Source organism: Pogoniulus pusillus, chromosome 5 (genome assembly GCF_015220805.1).
Source record: "Pogoniulus pusillus isolate bPogPus1 chromosome 5, bPogPus1.pri, whole genome shotgun sequence".
NCBI classification, from domain to species: Eukaryota; Metazoa; Chordata; class Aves; order Piciformes; family Lybiidae; genus Pogoniulus; species Pogoniulus pusillus.
Genome location: NC_087268.1, coordinates 39,670,679 through 39,694,974, shown reverse-complemented (window position 1 = coordinate 39,694,974; position 24,296 = coordinate 39,670,679). Strand labels below are relative to the sequence as shown.

The following is a 24,296-nucleotide window of genomic DNA, read 5'->3' as shown; positions in this document are numbered from 1 at the left end:
CTTACTGCGGATCCGAGGGCCAAGGTGAGGGGTGGGGTCCGCTGAAGCCGGAAGTTCCCGCCCTTGCCGGGCAGGTCCCGCCCTCAGCGGGGCGGGTTGCGGGCAGTGATTGCGGTCGTAGCAGGGTCCTCGTCGGGACTGCGAGCAACTTTGCGCGCTGAGGTGGCGGGTGGTCGTGATCTTCCGGGGTTCCCACGGGTATGGCCAGGAGGGCAGCTCTGGTGTCGGTGGTAAGGTGTGGCCAAGAGCGACGGTGGATTCCTCCGAGGGCCGGGGATAAACTGCCGTAGGGGGCGCGGGCTGCAGTGCGGTGCTCGAAGAGGCTGGGCCCTACCCTGCCTATCTGGATTCGACTCTAGCGTCTTGTGTTCGTGCTTCCGTCTGTACCTGTAGGTGCACATGCGTCTGTAGGAGGTCTACTCAAGCACGCCATGTAGCTAGAAAATAAAGTTGTGGAATTGGTGCTGGAACGACAGGCGTCAGCACTTGGGAACAAGGATGTTTGCTGTCAGCAGCGCTTAAGTATCAATGAAGCTTCGGTTTTGAGGCTTCACTTGGTAGAGTTTCCTCTTTGTAGGTGAAGTTAACGCACACGCTCAGTTGCGTGCCACTGTGCCACCGTTATTTTAATCACTGAAATCCCTTTGAGAGTGGTTTGCATTGTTAGAAAGTATGGAGGCATACCTTGTGGCTACATTTAAATGCCTGGGTTGTTTGCGAGTACTAGGGCTTGCATGCCTTTATCTTGGACAGCTTTATTTCTAAACACTTTTTTTTGCACTGCATATAGCATTTACGACTGGTGAAGGGAGAAACTGAGTGCTGTAGAGAAGAGAGAGGAGCTTTTGAGTGGAAAAAGGTCACAAAATGATGGTATCTGGGGCTACATACTCAAAAAATTCCTGCCAGAGAAAGGGCCTACTTTTCTGGATGCCTCACAGATACATCTGTAACTAATAAGATTCCAAATAACTCAGGCGGTTCTTTAAGAAAGATGAAGGATAAAAAGTTGAAGTGCACACATCTGTAGCTTATATCAACGGAGTTTTTGTTGATGAAGGATCTTGCTGGAAATAGTTGGCAGACCAGTATCAAAGGCTCATTTATTCAAATGCACGAGCTGTGGCTTTTTAACAGGACGACTGTTACACTTTATGTTCATATTCGTTTATACCTTCTTTAAGAAAGGCAGAATGCAAAGAGGGAGGCTCATTAAACTAGAGTTCCTGATTTTGCATATCTGAGACCCGATGTGTTTATGAGTCAGTGTTTAGACTGATGGGACAGATTACCTGAATACAGAACTAGATGAACAGATAAACACTTGAGTAACTAGAATGAGCTATCTTAGGATCACCCTCTTTACTTTTGTTTTTTTTTACTGTGATCTGTAGAACATCTAGATCAGAAACCTCTACAAGATGCCCCAGATTTTTACATAAATAATAGATAACAATTTTCTAAAATAAAATCATATGTTATTTTCAGAGCACTCAGGTGCTTTGAATTCAGACAGTTCAGACCAAAAAAAAAAAGATTATTTTATGGTTGCTTCAATTTAACATGGTGTCATTTAACTATATTTTAACTATATTTGCTATATTTATACATATATTACATATAAACATATCTTAATATACTTGCTACATTTAAATATTCCTCATGTGACATGCAGCTTTGCTGTAAAAGTGTTAAAAGTCTGAAGAAAACTCTGAATGATGCCTGTATCACTGGAGATACATTTCAAAAATACATTAAACAGGTAAATGCTGGTTTATTTAGGAGGATTCTACAGGATACCTGAATGATCATAGAATCATAGAATCAGTCAGGGTTGGAAGGGACCACAAGGATAACGTCACCATGATCATCAGCGTTTCTTTTCAGCTGAACACGTTCAGCTGAAGAAAGAAAATGAAAGTGATAGTTAATATTTTGTATAAAATGAAAGGAAAGATATGGATGCTGGCATGCAGAAATGCTACGTTAGCAGTTGTGAAACAATGGGAATGAATAATGGTCTCTAAATACATGAATGAAAAGTCTTGGCTTGTTGCCTAAAGGACAAGGGAAATATGTTTTCTAAAATGTCCAGATCAAGGGAAAAAAAACCACAAAACCAAAACATTGACAGTAGCATGGTTTCCCTGCTACTTTGAAATGCACGATTTTCAGTAACAATGCTGAATACAAAACATTTAAACTTTCAGAACCAGCTAAGTCATGTCCTGGAATTTTAGGAGATTCTGAATCATTCAAGGTTATAATGAACCTCTCTACATTTGTTCCAGAAATGAAGGAAAGACACTGACGTGGCACCCATTAGAAATGTAAAGCAAAAAATTATTTGAGCTAAAATAACATGGTGAGAACCTTTGGCAAAATCATGAAAGTGAAACATAAGAATCGCATGTAGGAATTAAAATCACAGATCAACCAGGTTGAAAGAGACTTCCAAGATCATCCAGTCTGTCCTAGCACCCAGCCCTGTCCAATTAACCAGACCATGGCACTAAGTGCCTCAGCCAGGGTTTTTTTAGCACCTTCAGGGATGGCAACTCTACCACCTCCCTGGGCAGCCCATTCCAATGCCAATCACTCTCTCTGGCAACAACTTCCTCCTAACATCCAGCCTGTACTTCCCCCAGCACAACTTGGGACTGTGTCCCCTTGTTCTGTTGCTGGTTGCCTGAGAGAAGAGACCAACCCCCACCTGGCTCCAGCCTCCCTTCAGGTAGTTGTAGACAGCAATGAGGTCTGCCCTGAGCCTCCTCTTCTCTAGGCTAAACAACCCCAGCTCCCTCAGCCTCTCCTCATAGGGTTTGTGTTCCCGTAATGGTATTGCATTTTAACACAAATAACTGACAAACTGGAAAAGCCAGGAAAATTTGCCTTGCATTGAGACACTGAATAAAGCATCTGTTTATCTGCTACAAAAGCTTATACTTGGTATATAACATACCAGGACTTGCAAGGGATGAAATTTCAAATATTAAAAGTCTCTTAATCTGTCAAGTAAGATTACAGTGAGAGCCAGTACAGGCAAGTGAAATTATATTCATTTATAATAAACACAAGAACCTTTTAGCCACAAGAAGACTTGTTTGGTATAATACCCTTAAGGACCCAACAAATTCTATCTCCCAAATTATAAATTAAGATTTGATACCTGTTCTAAATCCTATGCCCTAAGCCATCCCTCAAATTACAGGCTCAAAGCAAAGTTCACAGTTACAAGATTTCTTGCAAATTACAGGCTCAAAGCAAAGTTCACAGTTAGAAGATTTCTTGCAAATGACAGGTTCAAAGCAAAGTTCACAGTTACAAGATTTCTTGCCTTTTTTTGCTATAGAGGCTACATTATTATTTTAGCCTTTCTGGCCAGCAAATCTGTTCATTTAGGGAAAAGCAAAGTGCTAGAAAGTTAATGGCCACCAAATCATGACAAATCTTATGATTTGAGTTAGTGGTTAAAGAGGAAATGAGAAAGTACTTGCTAATCATAAGACATGCAGGCAGTCTTGGAGGGTCTACAGATAATAAAGAAGTTCAGACTGTACTGTCTATCAAGAGAAGATTCTATCTATCCTTTTTCCTTTTTTCTTTCCTTTTTTTTTTGACTCTAAAATGCAGAAGCATAAAAAGATAGTTTTATAGCATCACTATTTTAATTTAAAATGAGCTACTGGTTCTGTATACTTGTAAAAATTAATGCTGCTGATGGATGGCTTTTTTAGCATCTTTAGATGTATTAACCTGTTCAAGAGATGTTCTGGAATAGGTTCATTTGAGCACCTTTTTGAAATCCTCCCAATGCCTGAAAGGAATAATGGAGTGGTTTTTCTGCATCTGGCTAAGACTGACTGTTTCCCAGATAGAGCTTCCAAACATTATACAAGCAGTGCATACAGATATTTCTGAATAGCAGCTTTTAGATCTTCTTCCCCAAATGGACTACAACAGTGTGCCAAAGTTTATCTACCAAAAAGGACAACCATGTACAAATAACTGTGGTTATACAAGAGTGACATACCCCATGAAATCCATATATGCATTCTTAAGATAACATTGCTTTCTAGGAGGTGGTACCCCTAGGTCTACCAAGTTTTGTATTCATCTTAAATTCACATCTCTCAAACAAGCTAAGCTATTCACTGTAAGGTAGAGAAAATGTGTTTTTCACTGAGCAGATACACCATAAATTAGTTTGATGTTGTTTCCCTTGATTACATTAGTAACATTATGTTACAGTATGTATACATAGAGAGAGAGTTATATGTATGTGTGTGTATATATACACACATATAGAAGTATCACAGTATCACAGTATCATCAGGGTTGGAAGAGACCTCACAGATCATCAAGTCCAACCCTTTACCACAGAGCTCAAGGCTAGACCATGGCACCAAGTGCCATGTCCAACCTTGCCTTGAACTGCCCCAGGCACAGCGAGTATATATGTATTACTTCTATATGTGTACACATATATGTATGTGCATATATACATATAGAAGTATATTCATATATATATACACATACATATGTATAATTGATATATATTTGTCTTTACTGCTCATAAAAGGAGATGTAAGAAATATTCTGGTTGATTCCTTACCTGTAAATGTGGGTATAACTTACGCACAAAGGGCACAAAGCTTTAGTGGAAGTTTCTCACTAACTTCCAGCATATTCTTGTTCATAGAACTACATGCATTAACTGCTTCACAGAATGATGTAATCAGTTTCAGTGTAATTCTGTGTTTTGGGCTTAATTATTACAGTATCACAGTATCACCAAGGTTGGAAGAGACCTCACAGATCATCAAGTCCAACCCTTTACCACAGAGCTCAAGGCTAGACCATGGCACCAAGTGCCACGTCCAATCCTGCCTTGAACAGCTCCAGGGACGGCGACTCCACCACCTCCCCGGGCAGCCCATTCCAGTGTCCAATGACTCTCTCAGTGAAGAACTTTCTCCTCACCTCCAGCCTAAATTTCCCCTGGTGTAGCTCGAGGCTGTGTCCTCTTGTTTTGGTGCTGGCCACCTGAGAGAAGAGAGCAACCTCCTCCTGGCTACAACCTCCCCTCAGGTAGTTGTAGACAGCAACAAGGTCACCCCTGAGCCTCCTCTTCTCCAGGCTAACCAATCCCAGCTCCCTCAGCCTCTCCTCGTAGGGCTGTGCTCAAGGCCTCTCTCCAGCCTCGTCGCCCTTCTCTGGACAAGCTCCAGCATCTCAATGTCCCTCCTAAACTGGGGGGCCCAGAACTGAACACAGTACTCAAGGTGTGATCTAACCAGTGCAGAGTACAGGGGCAGAATGACCTCCCTGCTCCTGCTGACCACACCATTGCTGATGCAGGCCAGGATGCCACTGGCTCTCTTGGCCACCTGGGCACACTGCTGGCTCATGTTCAGGCAGGTATCAATCAGCACCCCCAGATCCCTCTCTGTCTGGCTGCTCTCCAGCCACTCCGACCCCAGCTTGTATCTCTGCATGGGGTTGCTGTGGCCAAAGTGCAGCACCCTGCACTTGGAGCTATTGCAACCTTGCTAATAGAAACTTTAGGAAAGGACCAAGTAAATGCTCTTGTGATCCTTCTACCTATTCAGGCACAATTCTGAAAGCTCCTTTTTGCAACTCTGTTTCCCTTGTTAAGAGGAGATGTTGCTGGATTGATAATAAGCAACTAAATCTTTCTCTGCACTGATGCATGACATAAATATATCTGTGGTTTCCTTAAAAGTGTTACCTGGATAAACTCCAACTAGGGTAACTCCAGTTCTCTGTAAATATTAAATTCCTATGCAAGTTCAGGAGGATATACCATAATTCACTTCCTGCCTTTTCCACTGATTCATAAGGAATTATGACACTTCTTTCATCTTATCACTTGAATAATCCGTTTAGTTCAGCCTTCTGGGATAGCTTCAGTTCTAGTTGTAAGAACTTGCCCGTGAGTATTAGTAACATCTTTTGAGGAGTTAGTCATGTAATGCAAAGAGAATTCCACATAATTTTCTTCTGTTTTCAGTGGAATACAAGGAATATGTGATTTTTAATCTGACAGAAGATTGATGCAGAACTGAGCAGCTACTCTTTGTTTTAGATTCTTTAGGTTTGTATAAATTTGCTTCATATAATTTGTGTTAAACTAAGGTAATGAAGTTAAACTAAGGTAATGAAGGCTGCATTCAAGAAAAGTAAATATGGATGCATACTGTTTTGCACAATTAACTTAGATTTTAAAATTAATTTAGAATTTAAAATATTTGGGGTTTTTTTCACAGCTTTCACTGAACTGCTCTTCAAGAGTAGTTTCAAGAAATGCCTCACTCATGTCATGACCACCAGCAGCTGCTTAAGTGCATACCAAGGGATGCATCCTTCGTTTTATTGTCAGCATAGGGGTTGTTGTAGAAGAGGATTTTTCTCTTCAGGAGTAATGGAGATTTCCAGCTAAGCCAGACCATATGCTGATGCCTGGATTTCTTATCTGTAATCAGTCTTTCTTGATGTTGTCAAAGATGTTTCCATTAACACTGCAGAATGATTCAGTGTTCAGCTACTATATTTATTGTTATAAGACTGCATCCTTTACTACACAAACCAGCAATACATTTCTTGCAGTGCTCATATTTGTGACTCTCCACCTGCTTTTAACTAGGAGCAGCATGAAGAAGATGACTGATATCCTTCTCACACATAAAAGTACTGACAAGGTCTGTTGCAGACACGGTAGTTCAAAATAATGAAGGATTTTCAGTCATAAATCCTGTTGACTTGCCTGCTTATTCCTGTAAATTGGCATCACTCATATTTCTCTCATTCTGAGTAGGTAACATCTTCATACACAAAGAATTTGGTTAAGTATCCCTTGTACTGAGATTAGTTTAGATACAGTTCCAAGACACGAGCTGAGAAATAAGTAATAGGATGTGAGCTGTATTCAGCAAAGCCATCAAGCAGTGATTGTTTACACTGTATGTGAGTCCAAAAGCTCATAGTTTTTATCTCCATGGCAGAGTAACTGATGCAGCAGAGATCTTTGCTGGCACCAGGGAACAGTTTTCACCCTATGCTGTTCAGCAGAAAAGAAAACCAGAATTTTTTTGTTTAGTGCATGCTTTCCCAGTATCCATTACAGTGGTGTATTTAGGAACTTGTTTCTCCAGTATAAATATATATACTCCAAAATACTAGACTTCATTTCCTGTGCTTTCTTCCTTGCCAATTCCTTTGGTTGTCATTTGTAATAATCATTGCAGTTATACTGTCACAAATAAGTATCATATACTGTCATAAAGCAATACATACAATATTGTATGTATTTTATACCTGTATTTTATACAACATGCACCTAATATGTGTAACTGCATAATTGGCAGGTTTTACTGGCTAAAGGTTTGGCAGATTTTGAAACTATGTGCTGTCCTGTGGTTGACTTATTTCAAGTAAATTTGTGGAAGCAATTTTTAAATAGCTGCAGGGCAATCTTAAAAAAAAAAAAAAAAAAGTTTTTCCAAAAAAAAAAACCCAACAACAAAAGAAATTACTGAAAGGGTTTGAAAGTTTCCTGTTCCTTTATAATTTTTGCATATTTGCAGCCTGTGATGGTATACCACAACAATAAGCCTTATTCACATGGGTAACCACAATGAAACTACTAGAAATAATCACATGAGGAACAGCTGCAAGAGTGAATTTGTGGATGTGGTGTAAATAAGAAAAACATAAGAGAGGATGCTGAAATTGTGACTAGTACAGAATAAAAGGGAAACAATCAGACATCTTTCCAATATATAAAGATAAATATTTCATAATCAGTCCCCAGCTATACAGCAGACTTTGGAATTTGTAAGCTGGTGCCATGCAACATCTCCTTTCAAGATAATAATTCAGATGATTATCCAAAATATTTCAAATGTGATCAATGACCAATGTGACTTAGGAAAAAAAAACAGTATTTCTTTGAAGAGCAGTTGGAATTTGCTCAGCTGTTAAGCACAACTGTCTTGGAGGAAGGATCCCTGTGCATGAATCAATACAGGCCAGCTCAAGATGCCTACTGTTTCCTATTTTCCTATGAAACATGATGAACAGAAACTCATGAGCATTTGTCAGCCTTCCTTTGCAAGGAGGAAGGAAAAGTCATTTTAGGCTTGATTTCCTAGATTTTCTTGATCTTCTGGTTCAAAAACTACGAAGCAGTCCCCGTGATTAATTTTAATTGCATGTACAAATGAAGTTGTCCATAAAAGGATTGTGTTACTATTTGCAAACTACCCCTACCTTGCTCTGTGTGGTATTACCTGTAAGAATCATAGAATCAACCAGGTTGGAAGAGATCTCCAAGATCATCCAGTCCAACCTAGCACCCAGCCCTAACCAGTCAACTAGACCATGGCACTAAGTGCCCCATCCAGTCTTTTCTTGAAGACCCCCAGGGACAGTGCCTCCACCACCTCCCTGGGCAGCCCATTCCAATGGGAAATCACTCTCTCTGTGAAGAACTTCTTCCTAGTATCCAGCCTATACCTACCCTGGCACAACTTGAGACTGTGTCCCCTTGTTCTATTGCTGGTTACCTGGGAGAAGAGGCCACCCCCCACCTGGCTACAATGCCCTTTCAGGTAGTTGTAGACAGAAGCTTATTAAGCAATGTGACTAACATGCTTTTTTAAGTATGGGGAAAAAAGTGTGTCTGATGGATTTTTTTTTTATGTTTTTTAATTACACATATCACATCCATTCATTTAGCTACATATTATCTTCTCTCTTCTATTAAACAAGGGGGAACAAATCACAGGAAAAAAAAAGCCTTCAAAACCTGTGGTATAGAGTGAGGAAGTAATTGCACAGGATCCCTAGAAGGCTGTCTCTTCCACTGGAAGTCTCTCCTCTGTAGAAAAGTCTCGTGTCAAAAGATGAAGTAGCCAAACATAGATCTGTTTTGGAGCCATGCTGTCCTTAGTTTCTCTCCTAAACATTCCACAGCTGTACTCTAAACTGGTAAATCCTTCAAAAGCTAACATGGCTTATACTCCAGACATAAAAGCAGCTGTAAGGAGATGCAGAGCTACAGATTTACTGGCACATTCCAGTGGCTGCAGTAGTGACAAGTTGTCTGCAATACATATTTTCTATACAAGGAAACATGTAAACAAATCTATTTCTATTTTACATATTTTGCATATATAAGAAGTAAACATAAGGCCTTGTTTTTTCTTCTGATGCAAATTTTGTTTCCATTTCTCAGCAAGGTTGCTCAACTTTGTCATCTTTCAGATCTATTTTCAAATAACAGAGGGATGGGATCAAACAAACTGTCCTCTGTCCCTGTGGCTCACTCAGCCAGCATTTCAGTCCAGCACTTCCTCACTTTCTCAGGGTTGTCTGTTTGCATCTTAACTTAAATAAAAGGGGTCATCTGAGTTTGCAGAGCACAGATCTGTTTGGGATACCATCTGTCTTGCAGTAGCATCCCTAGGTTCATTGTTTGCTGAGCCTTATTAAATCATGTTTCCATTTCTTTCTTCAAGTTTTCCATTACACTCCAGTTCACTTTGCTCATGGTTTCTCACTGTCTAAATTAATATTTTAAGAAAAATCCCCATGTCTTTCTTCCAACTGAACCCACCCATTACCTTCTTTCTTTTTCTTCCTTGAGTTTGTGCAGTCTGCTTCAGTTCTGTTCCTCAGGGTGAACACCATTTTTATTGTTCTTATCACAGACTTTCCTGCTTACATTCTCCTTTGGGTTACTGACCTTGTAATTAGAGAGCCTGGAAAAATGCAGTGAAATATCTTTAACCTGCTTTATGATTTGGACATATCTCAATAAAAACAAAGACAAGTGCCCCTAACCTGGGAGGGTTGTTAGAAAATGCTGCTCTAAGAAGATAATCCAGTATTAAGGTAAAAGAATCAGATCAAGGAGCAAACAGTGAGAGGTTAGAATCAGAAAGAAAATCGATCAGGCAAATACTAAAACAATGTAACAGAAAAAGAAACGAATGAAAGCGTTTAAGGTAGCCAGTTAGGACTAAGCATAAAAGGAATGGGGTAAAGGAAATTCTGACTTCCAGTTAACAATTCTGCTTCTGCAGTTTTTACTTCTTGTAATTGTAACCTAAGAGTTTCCTGGAAGCTGCTCACGGAAACACGTTCACACTGAAAGGCAAGTTTTGCAAGCCAAATGTTTTACTTGCTGTTAAAATGAACTTGAAATCTGAATTTAATCCATTTTTTAAAGTGTTTCACACTAGGTAATAGAAAACTGCAGTGAACCAAGGTAGATGGTTATAACACCTATAACTGTAACCTTAAAAAAAGCAAATTCACCAAACAGTAAAAAAAAAAACACTAAAAAATGTTTAAAAAGATAATTTTGTTTGGGATCAGGCCTGTGAAAAAGTACTGCCCTGTGTCACACCTCTGCTTCAAAAATTAACTACTCCCTTGCCCACAAGTGTGTATCAGTTTAGACTGAAAAGAGCTCATGATTCTGATTTACTAAGGAGATATCCTAGACAAATGTGATTGTCCCTTTCCACTTCAAAAAGTATTGTGTTCCAGAAGCCAGAGGTGCTGATGAAACTTGATGGTCAGCTCCCTTAGCTGGGTGTGAGCACCACTGCCTTGGAACAGTGTGGTTACCATCAGCTCTCCCTGACACCAGCTGCCATCATGTCACGTCATTTCTAGTCATCTCCAGCCCTGCAGTCTTCTGTAAGCTGAGCTTCTTTAAAGAAAAGCTGTACTTCCAATTAGTTCCAGGTGTAGCAACAGTTGTATGAGCTGTAGTCTGGAAAAGTTGATTTGGTCTGTAGCACTCCATGGAAGAGGCACAAGGCTCTGCCAGAGGTGATATACTGGTGAAAAAATGTTAAGGAAAAGCCTACTGTAGTGGTTGGATACTGCAAAATCTGAACTTCTGATACTGGCTTTTACCACAGCCTATATGAGCTGTCTTCACATACATGGGTGACAAAGCCCTTTATACCTGTGATTATTATCATAAGACTACTTTTCAGGTAGCAAAGAGCTGGCACAATGCCCCTGTCATGCTTCATCAGCATAACCTGAGCAGCACAGCCAGAGACCATTCTGGCTGGAGCAGCAGCAGAGGGGTGTATGGCAGAGCCAGCACCAGGTTGTTTAGGTCTGCACTGAGTCCTGGAGAGGTATAGTGTGGCTGTCTTGAGGAAACTGCAAATTTCCAGTAGCTCTGGGATTCTGCCAAAGATTTTGTGTGAGAATCACATGTGGCAAAGGCCTAAATGCCTTAAATGGCTCAGTTCTGTTCTCAAAAAATGTAGACATTGAAGTTGAGGCACATCACCACCTAAATAGTTGCCTAAAGCCTGCTATGTCAATAAAGAACAGTAAGTATCTCCAGAGGACAGTTTAGCCATTTACTTTTGATTGAGACAAATTGCTCTCTAGGGATGTCTCTTTCTAACCATCAGTGCCAAAGGATGCATAATGCAACTAGTATAGATATGGATATGCATCTTTTAGATACCTAACTTCTCTCCCTAGAGTACTTCTCTTAAGGGTCTCTCTCAAGCTACATTCTGAAGGGAGGACCAAAGTGTAAAACTAGAACTTTGATGAGGATATTGATGGGATATGTTTGCACCATACAATGAACATGTATTAGAATTGCTAGCATAATCAGACTTCACTTAATACTATATCTGCAAAAAAAAAATTAATCAGCCATTTGAGCCCTATCTTGCCTATAGGTGACAAGCTCCCTCAGCCTGTCTTTGTAGCAGAGGTGCTCCAGCCCCCTGATCATTTTTGTGGCATTCCTCTAGATTCTGCTCCATCAGGTTCATGTCACAGTATCACAGGATCACCAAGGTTGGAAGAGACCTCAGAGATCATCAAGTCCAATCCTTTGCCACAGAGCTCAAGGCTAGACCATGGCACCAAGTGCCACGTCCAACCTTGCCTTGAACAGCTCCAGGGACGGCGACTCCACCACCTCCCCGGGCAGCCCATTCCAGTGTCCAATGACTCTCTCAGTGAAGAACTTTCTCCTCACCTCCAGCCTAAATCTCCCCTGGCATAGCTTGAGGCTGTGTCCTCTTGTTCTGGTGCTGGCCACCTGAGAGAAGAGAGCAACCTCCTCCTGGCCACAACCTCCCCTCAGGTAGTTGTAGACAGCAATAAGGTCACCCCTGAGCCTCCTCTTCTCCAGGCTAACCAATCCCAGCTCCCTCAGCCTCTCCTCGTAGGGCTGTGCTCAAGGCCTCTCCCCAGCCTCGTCGCCCTTCTCTGGACATGCTCAAGCATCTCAATGTCCCTCCTAAACTAGGGGGCCCAGAACTGAACAGAGTACTCAAACTGGGGGGCCCAGAACTGAACACAGTACTTCCTGTATTGAGGGCTCTAGGCCATCCAGACCTCAAACAGTTTTGATTCAGGCAACACTAGGACAGAAGCTGGGGCTGACCACACCCACATATATATGTGGACAGGCAAAAAAAAAAAAAAAAAAAAGTCTTTTTTTTTTCAATAATTGTAGGTCTTTGAAAAACTTTTCACACAGACTCCTTTCTTAGGGTGCACATGAACTCACCGGAGGTGTTATCTGTGATTTGGGTTCCTACCCTGAACATCATCATTTGGCTTCCCCTGAAGTAAAGGATCCCATAGCTGCAGAAATCTCTGGTGCTAGAAAAGAAATGGAGATTATCATCTTCCTATAGGTATTGCTTCTCAAAACATTACCACTACTTTTTTCTCCATTAAGAAGAAATGGTAACAGAAATGTTCTGATCCTAGTGGGTAACATGCAGTTATCTAATGTCACAGAATCTTAGAATCAAACAGGTTGGAAGAGACCTCCAAGATCAGCCAGTCCAGCCTATGACCCAGCCCTAGCCAGTCAACTAGACCATGGCACTAAGTGCCTCAGCCAGGCTTTGCTTGAACACCTCCAGGGACGGTGCCTCCACCACCTCCCTGGGCAGCCCATTCCAATGCCAATCACTCTCTCTGGCAACAACTTCCTCCTAACATCCAGCCTAGACCTCCCCTGGCAAAACTTGAAACTCTGTTCCCTTGTTCTACTGTAGCTGAATAACATAGTCTATGTAATGACTGCAAGATGTTGCCAAAGCAGCACTGGTTTCTGATGTGATAGGCTTTCCTAAGCAGTAACATCTGGTAAGTGAATGTCCTCCTGTCTGCTTTGCAAATGCAGGCTGGTGGCAGAGCTTGGCTGGGCATGTGGAGTTCTGCCTGCTCAGCTATAGAAGTGCCTCAGGCTGGCATCAGTTTATTGTGGATAACCTCTTAAAGTTTCTCCTTCTCTCCTTTTTGGGAAGAGTACTGGCATATTCTCTAGTTATTTTTTTGTCCGTCTCAGCTGAAAGCCCTTACAGTGAGCATTTGAAGTTTTACTTTTCTGGGGTAAGGCAAAATTCAAGAAAGTAAGTCAAGATGTGTAAGGGAGCCATGTTCATGTGACTTTAAGACAACTAGAAATGGGCATAAACAGCATTGGCTGAAATATTGCAACTACTGCATATTCAAATGCTGTCATGAGACCCTGGCTCTTCCCTGCCCTCCAAGGCAATGTAATGGTTACCAGAAAGACAGCCTTCACCAAAAGGAAGAGCTGGCTCTTCTAGTAACATACTTTAGGCCCAAAAAGAGAAGTCCAGAACTGGAGAAAGGTAACATGGTATGGGCTGAGTGGCATCTATTATGTCTACACAGTCTCTCACAATACTACACTTCCCAAGGTTTGTCCTTGGCTTTCCCTGGAAAGTGAAAGTTCCAGAACTGGATGGAAGCCTCTTATATTTCACTGCTATGAATGCAGTGTGAGCTGAGCTTTGTACTCAAAGGTGTGATAAATATTTTGGAGGGTTAAGGCAGCATAGTAAAAGCCTCTGCTCTGCCTTGCAGCATATCTTGGTTGCCATCTCAGCATGCATGAAGACTGAATCTGGTCAACCGAGTGTCACGGGATGGAGAGCCACTCTATGTGACCACAGTGCATCTAGCTGCAGCTCCTGAATGGGGCAAATATCATAGAATCAAGCAGGTTGGAAGACACCTCCAAAATCATCCAGTTCAACCTAGCACCCAGCCTTGTCCAGTCAACCAAACCATAGCACTAAGTGCCTCAGCCAATTTTTTTTAACACCTCCAGGTGACTCCACCACCTCCCTGGGCAGCCCATTCCAATGCCAATCAGTCTCTCTGGGAAGAACTTCCTCCTAACATCCAGCCTAGACCTCCCCTGGCACAACTTGAGACTGTGTCCCCTTGTTCTGTTGCTGGTTGCCTGGGAGAAGAGAACAACCCCACCTGGCTACAACCTCCCTTCAGGTAGTTGTAGACAGCAATGAGGTCACCCCCAAGCCTCCTCCAGGCTTTCTTGCAATGCATTCACACACAAGGTTGGCAAAATTCAGTTTTGTGTACAATTTACCCATTTAAGTGCAGAAGCTGCTTACTGAAGAGTGGTCAGATGCTAAGAAATCACAGGAAAAGCCACATCTTGTGTAGAAATATACCAGCGTAGAAATATACCAGAGATCCTGTAAAGGCCACAGCAATCCTATCCCTGGCTGATTAGTCTCACACTGAGGTCTTGACTCTGCCACTGTTTCTGTAGCCTCACAAACCTTGACAAAGGCACCTTCCTCATGGCTGCTTTTTATGCATTTCCCTGTTGGTAGAGGTAACCCTGCAGTTTTACCATTTTTGGATTTGGTGCCTGCATGCCACCCTCTCATCCACCCCCAGCTTTGCACGTGCTTGCAAAGCCACCTTCAGTGGGTAGAGTTAAATAAACACATTATTTTCCAGAACTCTGTCATCAGTCATACTAAGATGACTCTGAACAGAAATTTCTCTTCAACTAGCACAGCTCCCAATTCACCTAGAGATGAAGTGAACAGCAAAAATCAAAAAGCACACTGTTAGTCTCCTGCCTAAAGCATTTCAGCGTTTCCAGTCCTTGTCACACAGAGGGACTTCAGATTTCCCAGAGCCATCCCATAGCCCTGCCTGTGTCTCTGCCAGATCACTCCCCTTAAGGTAGTGCACCTCTCATACTGATGATCAGTTAGCTGGAGGGAGAACAGAATCTTTTCTTTCGCCAGCCTGCTACTGCTGTAGACTTCCTGAGTACCAGTGGCCTTTGGCATCTTGCCGCCTTGCACACCTGAGCGCAAATATCCCACTTGTTCTCCAAACAATGCTGCCTTCTTTCCTTCCTTGCTTCAGTCACTCATTCGTTCCTCTGGCATGCTGTGCAATCAAAGCTTGTACAAAGCATTCCTCTGAACTGGTGGGGCTGCTGTCATCCCTCTGAGCCCGCTGTGTGCAACCTGCTACCGCTGGCAAGCACTTGCAGAGTGATGTAATCCTGTGCAGATCTTACACCACCATCCCAATGCCAGACATTATGCTGGCTCGTGTTGTGTGTTACAATCTGTAGAGCTCCTTTTATTTTTTTTCCAATGGAGAAATTTGATCTTTCTGCTTCTGGGGTTTTCTGTTGGAGAGAGATCTCTGTGCTGGCATCAGCGTAAAGCAATTGTCCTCCCTCTTGTGCGTTCCAGCCGGGCTAGGTAACTTCCTCTGTTTCGCAAATTCTGGTTGTTTTGTTAACATTTAATCCAAATCTTCCAGCTTTCCAATCTTATGTCCCTGATCCAAATAGTCTTCCCTCATCCAAGTCAGCTACTCAAAATAGTTACCACTGGATCAGTCACCTTTCTCCAGCCTTTCAATCTCTTTACCTGTCTTCTGGTGGAAACAGGTTTTTTCCTACGCTTCAGTTTGCTTTTACATGTTTTATGTTCTGCAATATTCTTTCATGATTCGTCTGCCTGGTTTTATGGAACAGTATCAAAAGTATTAAGTGCTTCAGCTTCTTGCCAGAGACAAAGCTAGGACCTGGCTGGTTTCCATCCTGCTGCAGTTGTAGTATTGCTATAGTCATTCTTCTCCAAGTACCCAGGCCAAATAAATTTTGTCACAAAAAATGCAAAATGTTTTTCATAACCCTGACTTTTTACTGGTACCTCTCTGATTTCTCCTCCCAGATGAAAATCAAACCCAAGCCCACTTATCTTCTACATTTCCTGACATTTTCAGCATCATTGGAACAGTGCACTGCTCCATTGTTCTGCTCACATATTTTCTTAGTTTCTTTTCTTGACAATAGTTTCTTTGCTCAGCAATGACTCAAAACAGAGAACCGTGAAAGAGGTCAACCTATTTGCTTCTCAGCCTTGTTAAGGTGCAGTTATCCACCCCAACAGGAAATTCAAGACTCCTTTGTGAATGGGTTAAACCATAACAATGTTACAGTGGTACAAAGACCTGAAGAGCCAACATGCTGTGGTCTAGCACGTCCATGAGGTGACTCAGCCTAAATTAATTAAATTAATTGAGTGGAATAGTCTTCCTTGAATTAAACACACTGAAAAGAGAAAGGATTTACAAGCTGTACTGTGAGGAACCTGACAGATTTTGCTCCTCTTCCTGTGCCCTAAAGCCTTTGCACCAGTGTCAATGGCCTGGAAGGAACTCAGGTAGGAGTCCTCTCACCAGACCCATGCTAAACCCTAACAGAATCACAGAATCATAGAACTTTAGAGGTTGGAAGGGATGTCCAGAGGTCACTGAGTCCAAGCCCACTGCCAAGGCAGGATCACCTAGGGTAGGTCGCACAGGAACACATCCAGGCAGGTTTTGAAAGTCACCAGAGGAGAGAGGTTAGAAAGGTGATTAGTTCTGACTCAGGTAAGTAACTTCAGATTTACAGCTTATGTGACTAAAGGAGACAATATAAACAATCCAGTATTACAATTTGGCAGTTGCCACGCAACGTGAGAAAACACAGGTGTTCCAGCTGTATTTGTAAGACACCTCACATGCAGGGGTGTATGAATGAATATTGAAGAACACTGTGGAGATGACTGGAGTCTCCCCATCTGTCTAAATATATCTGGATCTGAATCAGCAAAACTCAGTGAAGCAGATGTGTGCATTTCAGGATTTTATGATTACCCTCTGACTGCAAGATCACAGTGTCGACTCAGCCTCCAGCATACTTCCTCTTCGATTTCCCTGTCTTCAGATTTCTTTTTCCCTGTCTGTTGTAGGAGTGAGACATTACAAAACATGAGATGGAATCCTTCTACAAAAATTGCTTTTGAGTAAAATTTTGGATTAAGTTGGAGTTACAGCATCAGATTATTGGCTATTACTTGTCAATAACTGAGACTTTTCCCTTTTTATTGACTATGGACATTGATTTCAGAAGACACAAAAGCAGCAGCCCTCTGGCAGCACCCTCTCCAGGATCATACACCTTATTGTGATAATTCCCTTATAGGAACCTGCTTTGTAATCTGCAAAAGACAGATTTGTAGGACAAGAGGAAATGGCCTCAAGTTGCAACAAGGGGAGTTCAGATTGGATATTAGAAGAAAATTCTTCACTGAAAGGGTTATGAAACACTGGAATGGGCTTTTGAGGGAGGTGGCTGAATCACCATTGCTGGGAGTGTTAAAAGACACACAGATGTGGTGCTAAGTGGTATTGTTTATCACCAGGTTTGGCAAAGCCTGATGATGGCTGGACTCAGTGATCTTAAAGGTCTTTTCAAGGAGCAACCACTGAGAAGTTATGAGAGTCCATTTCCTTGTTTCTAAACAGGATATGGAAAATGGTGCAAGAAACTATTCATGTGGGACAACAAATGCTTTATGTAATAGCCACAAGTACCTAAATCACACTTTAAGTGTTTCAGGTGTTTTGTCTATTCTGTTAATACCTCCTTATGTGACTCTTACTGAGTGAGTGCCATTTGAGAGAGGAAAGGCAAGGCAACTTGCCTACAGAAGCAGGAGTCACGGGTGGAATGAGAGTTACAACACGGGATTTCCTGCCTCCTAAATCTCTTCTGGTTCTTCCAGATCAGGCTGCCTCTCAAGCAGGTAATTACATACATATCAGTCACTCCTCTTATAATTTTCTAATATTTATTTATGAGCTTCCATTTAACTCAATTGTACTTCACTGTATTAATTAGCTGTGCTTTACAAAACAACTCGGAGATGTTTTTCATTTGCGTGTTCATGAAGTCAGCTCCAACAAAGGTGTTAACTAAGTTTTTACAAGGCTAGACAAAAAAAAAAAAACTTTAAAGCTCAATTATAATATATTTAAAAGTGCTTACCTCTCTGCCAATTAAATATTGCAAAGCCATTTAATCACCCACAAATTAGTCATAAAGAAAATGATGGCTGCACATATTGTTTGTGCATGCTTCAACAAAACGAACTTTAACACAGTTAAAAGAAACTCACACTTTAAGAGAGATGCTTTTATAAAAAGAAGGAAGCTGTATCTATGCTCAGCTGGAGAGGAGGAAGAAGCAGATCCCCAGCTGCAGCAAACTCATTTTGGTTCAAGGGAATGAATGGCAAGAGCTAGACTGACAATCCATTTACAGATCTTCATTAAATTTTCTTATAGACACCACATTTAAAAGGCTTTTGACCCTGAAATTAATTTTGATAGAGGTAGAGAGAAAGGCTGCACTGTGAGTCATCTTGCTCACACATTGAGGAAACTATTAGACAAATTTGTTGTATTTCATTTTCTATGTAATTGAACAATTCTGTTCTCTATTCCAATCATAGAATCATAGGATCAGTCAGGGTTGGAAAAGACCACAAGGATCATCTAGTTCCAACTCCCCTGCCATGGCCAGGGACACCCTACCCTACATCAGGCTGGCCACAGCCTCATCCAGCCTGGCCTTAAACATCTCCAGGCACGGGGCCTCATCCACCTCCCTGGGCAACCCATTCCAAGCTCTCACCACTCTCATGTGGAACAACTTCCTCCTCAACATGGAGCCTGAACCTACCCATCTCCAGCTTTGCTCCACTGCCCCAAGTCCTATCACTACCTGATGTCCTAAAACCCCCCTCCTCAGCTTTTTTGTAGGCTCCCTTCAGATACTGGAAGGCCACAATAAGGTCACCTCAGAGCCTCCTCTCTCTCTTCAGTATTTTATCACCTGGGGTAGGTGGATTTGTTTAAAAATACCTCATCTTTTTGCCATTCTATCCAATCCAAATTGCTTCATTCTTTCTGAAGGATTTCCCCCTCTCTGTTGAAGAAGGAGCAAACAGCAATAGGGGTGTCAGCTGGACACACCAGGACAGATACTCTCCAGAATAGCTAGAGATACGAACATAAAGTCTGAGCACAGTGTGTATGCTTTCTCTGTATGCATTATGTATGCTTTCAACTATTTTGAATGTATATAGGCAACATCTGTTTCTTAAAATTAGCCACTTTCTGACCTGCTTCCTCCGACCGCTTGTGACCTCTCTGCAGAAAAGCTAGGTTGGCTAGCTGTGTTGGCAGCTCTGTGTCAAGATCACCAGTAGGCTTAGCCAAGAAGTTCAAGAAAACAAAACAGGACCATTGCACTGTCCTTTGTACAGATGGTCTGGACCTGGGAGAAGAGCATATTACAAAATAAGAGTAGTAATGCTTTATAGTTGTGGGTTTTTTTTCAGTATGAGTAATTGCATAGGTGAAGTACAGAGTCTGGAGGAGGCTCCAAGGTGACCTTCTTGTGGCCTTCCAGTATCTGAAGGGGGCCTACAAAAAAGGTAGGGAGGGGCTTTTGAGGATATCAGGACTAGGGGGAATGGAACAAAGCTGGAGGTGGATAGGTTCAGAATGGACATGAGGAGGAAGCTGTTCCCCATGAGAGTGGTGAGAGCCTGGAATGGGTTGCCCAGGGAGGTGGATGAGGCCCCATGCCTGGAGATGCTTAAGGCCAGGCTGGATGAGGCTCTGGCCAGCCTGATGTAGGGTTGGGTGTCCCTGCCCATGGCAGGGGGGTTGAAACAGCCTTGTGATGATCCTTTTTGATCCTTGTGGTCCCTTCCAACCCTTACTGATTCTATGATTCTAAGTAGGGCAGAGGTAACCCCGGACAATAAAGCAAATTGCATTTCTCAAATGCAATTTTCTTGCATATGTGCAAGAAAAGCTTGAAACAATGAATGCTAGAAAGGTGCTGTGTGATAGCATCAACTCCACTATTGGCATTTCATGTGCAAAAGTTGTGTTCCATCTTTGGTTATGCTTAACCTCAAGATAGCTTTTCTTACAGACTAGGGAAGTCCATGCAGAGGGTAGGTATTAAATAGTTACAAAACCCTAATTGTGTCTCATACCTATTGCACAAACGTTCTGCAGGGAGACAAGCCTTTAGAAAACAAGCACTTGACATAGGAAGAAGGGTGAGCTATCTGGTCCCTGGCACTTTTGTCACACAACATGAGGTCACATCTCCACTTACAATATTTTGTGTCCAGTTAATTATAATTAAGCTTCTTTCTTGCCATAAAGCAGCATGGCTGATTGAAAGGCTAGGTATCTGTGAAAAGATACTGTGGCAGAGCAATAGGGGCAGCCAGCTCCCTCATGCTTGGGAGGTGGTAAAATGAGGAATCAATCCATCAAATTACAGGCACACTCACAGCGTGGAAGAGACAAAATAATCCCTGCTGGGTCAAGAGACTGTTAGGTTATGAAAGCAGTATATCTATCAGTAAATATTTCTAGGCATAGAAATGATCCAACAGACTGACTACCCCAGTTTTTTATCGTACCAGATACTAGTTTGTGGACTGTGATTTAAGGGGTTAGGGTTACTGGTCTATAAACCATTGCAGGAGACAGGAACACCTGCTCTTTAACCATTTCCTCAAACAGACAGGTCAAAATCTACAGCTCTTTTCAAACATACTTACATTTTTTGTTTGATTGAACTGTTATTTGTAAGTATATTCAGATCTTCTTCATTCCCTGGATCCTTGGGAAAGCTAAACAGTGCTGACAGAGCAATCATAATTGATGCTGTCTAGCTAAGACAACATTAGCACCTGGGTTTTTGACAATACTGTCTGTTCTGCTGGTTCTCATAAATTCAGCTTTCCTGTTGAATGTGATAGCCTAGGAAAAGAGAGAATACTGCACCTTCACATTTACCACTGCCCCATGTGAAAGTCTACCTGATTTTTTTTCACTAATTAAATCCTTGAAGGTCTTCATTTAGTAGTGAGTAATCAGCTACTCATTTGGATCTCAGTTGTTTTTAAAGTCTAAAATACTCTTATCTTGAATCCAGGCCAATGCTTTATTATGGCTGTGTCTGAGAAGATCGTCTTGGTTGTTACTATATCAGTATGACAAAATGAAGAAGTACAATATGTGATGAAAGACCTACACCATTTATAATTTTCCATCTTGATCAAGTCTTTCTCAGGCCTCACCCTAAATTCTTAACATAGGTGGTTACACAATGCCATTTGAATGAAGTGATGCACTTAGTGATTTTCTTCCTTGAGCTTCTCTCACAGAAGTGAGAAGGCACATTGAAGTAGTAACCTTTTACTTGCAAAGAACTTTGAAACTTCCTTAAGAGTGCTCATAGTAATCACCAAAACACTGGTGAGTCATCAAATTTCACCTCAAAGTCTACACAACTGAGTTTTGAATCATATCAGGATTTGTTCCAATGCAGAACTATTAGATTTCATCCTATTCTTTGCCTGTATCAGGTAAGGGTTCATTCTCTTAGGCTGCAGCTGCATTCTTTTGATTACTATGCAATAGCCACTTGATGGTCAGTCCAGGTTTTCATTAAGCACTTTCCATGACAGAAGCCAAGATTAGACAAAATGACTTTCTAAACTGTGGATTTTTTCCCCTGACCAGTACCCTGACCACTTTTATCTGGCCTCCCAGCAGCACAGTGCATGCACTGCGCTTGCATATGTGCACATGCACAGATTTATTGGCAAGCACTCCCCTGGAAGAGCTGCTTACCTGCACATTATTTGGAGGGTATTGCTATGTGTCACCTACACACACACTCAGGAGGTCCTATAACATTTCTATTTTCCAGAGAGAAGACATCTTTTGTACCTGTTTTGTACCTTGCATGGAATGTGAGGGTACACAGGATACAGGGCATCCTTGCTATGCAGTGCAGCTCAGCAAACCCTTTCACTGCATGAACTTGCAGAAAAAGAGACTCTACAGACACAATGTACAAGGCAACTAGAATTCTTCAAGGACAGATCAATAACTCTCACTAATTTTTCTTTCTCTCGCTTTCTCTTTCTTTCCTTCTCTTTTTAAAGTCATCATTCCACTGTGCAGAGAACCTGGGCTCCATCCCATTGCTGTTAACTTATCTGTCAATCCCCCATGCCACATCTCCTCCTCAGGGCTTTTTGTGGATTCCTCCTCTACCAGTAGCAGGTTTAAGACCTGTCAAATTGCGTAACTCCAAGTGTGCCTCTCTTTCCCCCCACCTTGTTCCACCCCATGCTAATTCCACACATTCCACCCAGCCTTCTTCTGAGACCACTCCCTTCACAGAATCACAGACTCCCTTCCTCTTTTTTTGTTCTCGCCCTAATGTCTTCATGCCAGGGCAGCCTCCCACCCAATGTTAGTTATGCATCCTCCTGCTCACTCTCTCAAAACAAAGCAGGAGTGCGGCAGAACCCATCTGTTTCCTGAATCATTCAGTCTGTGATGGGCGCTTTCCATCTGCCCCAGTTCACTGCTGTACTGACTGCTGTTTGGAAGCTTGAGGTGCACCCATCTGAGCCAGACCCTGCTGAAACAATGCAACACAACTCTCACTGTTGAATTCAGGACCCTTTTAATCAGGCCATAAATCATGTGGAGCTAATATGCTCCCCCCCTTTTTTTTTCTTGCTATCTTTTTCTTTCATTTTCACTGTTTAATATCCTGACATATCTCAAGTGTTGCATCAAATGCAGGTACTTAAGCCCCCAAAACAATGCTTTTCCTGGACACCATATCGATTGTCTTTCACAGTGTCCTTCAGATGAAAACAGTTTACCCACAAGTAAGTAAAATTTCTGTGTTCTATGTGACATTGAAATACAGCCTAGGGGAAAAAGAATGCTTAATTTTTGGCCCCAAAATGCAGATGCTCCCAGCAAGATCACTGATGTTCAATGCACCTTGCAAACTGCTTCTCCTGTATATATGAAAATATCAGTTCTCACTCACACTGACTGGATAATATATTCAAATAATTTGGTACTGCAACCCCAACCATGCTGATATGGAAGGATTAACCACTCTGAACTGTGAAATTACAGCTGTAGGAAAATGACTGAAAATACTTTCTTCTCAATATATATTTACATACAAAAATTAATCACCAGTACTACCCTGTCTAGTATTTGTGAATTTAAGCAATATTTGTAATAATACTTTCTTTTTGTCATCACTGTAATGTGACTCATGTCCTAAATATATATTTACTATTACATACACTCCAACAAATATGTACTTAAGGAACAAATGTTGCAGTGAACGTGTGTCTCATGTACAAAGGAGTTTATTGACTTTAGTGGTTTATTTTTCTCCTACTTGAAAAGCTTGCTAACTCAGTTTACAGCAGGGATAAAACAATGAACTTGAGCTGATATAGCATTCCACCATTACTTCTTAAGTGCCAAAAATGGTCTTAACACAACCTTCAGCACAACTGCCAGATCAGGATATGGACAGGTAGGAAGTCTCTGAACTCCAGTCACCCAGGGCAGATGGTTGCCTTTGCCTCCGGAGGAGTCTGTGGCAAGAGCTCCTTCGTGAATGTGTAATGATAGAAAAGATTAATGTTGTGGTTTACACACCCCTTCAAATAAGACCTTCCAGTTCTTCCTCTCCCAATTAATTCCCACTTGCTGTCTCATTTCCTCTGGCTGCAGGTGCATTTGCTGGAGATGAGCCACCAAGCCACCCGAGTGCATGGAGGCATGAAACTCAGGCTGGTCTGTGCAGGCTGAAGGCAGCATGGAAAGATCCCCTGGAAGCTTCAACATTCAGGCATCGTGTGATTTACTTCAAAAATTAAAATGGCATGAAATGTTGGTGCTCATTTCTCTGGTTTAACACCCCAGTCAAGTCTGTCCTGGAAGCTCAGTGGAAAAAACACCCTCTCCATTGTGTCAGCTGATCAGAAAACAGCACCATCCCACTTCCTGGGTGAGGAAGAGCCCAAAATAGCAGAGAAGTACAGGTAGAGAAGATCATCTTCACACTAGGAAAGATTTCTTGGTCGTGGGTGGTGATTGTGCTGGGGAAAGTACAGGCTGGATGTTAGGAGGAAGTTCTTCCCAGAGACAGTGATTGGCATTGGAATGGGCTGCCCAGGGAGGTGGTG

General features: G+C 41.9%; 1 long non-coding RNA gene across 1 annotated transcript; it reads left to right on the top strand.

Moving 5' to 3' along the window:
• Positions 1-31: 31 nt before the first annotated feature.
• On the top strand, positions 32-24,003 carry LOC135175558 (uncharacterized). The gene is made up of 2 exons (XR_010302392.1): positions 32-389; positions 23,842-24,003. It is a non-coding gene; the product is annotated as an uncharacterized LOC135175558 (long non-coding RNA).
• Positions 24,004-24,296: the final 293 nt, after the last annotated feature.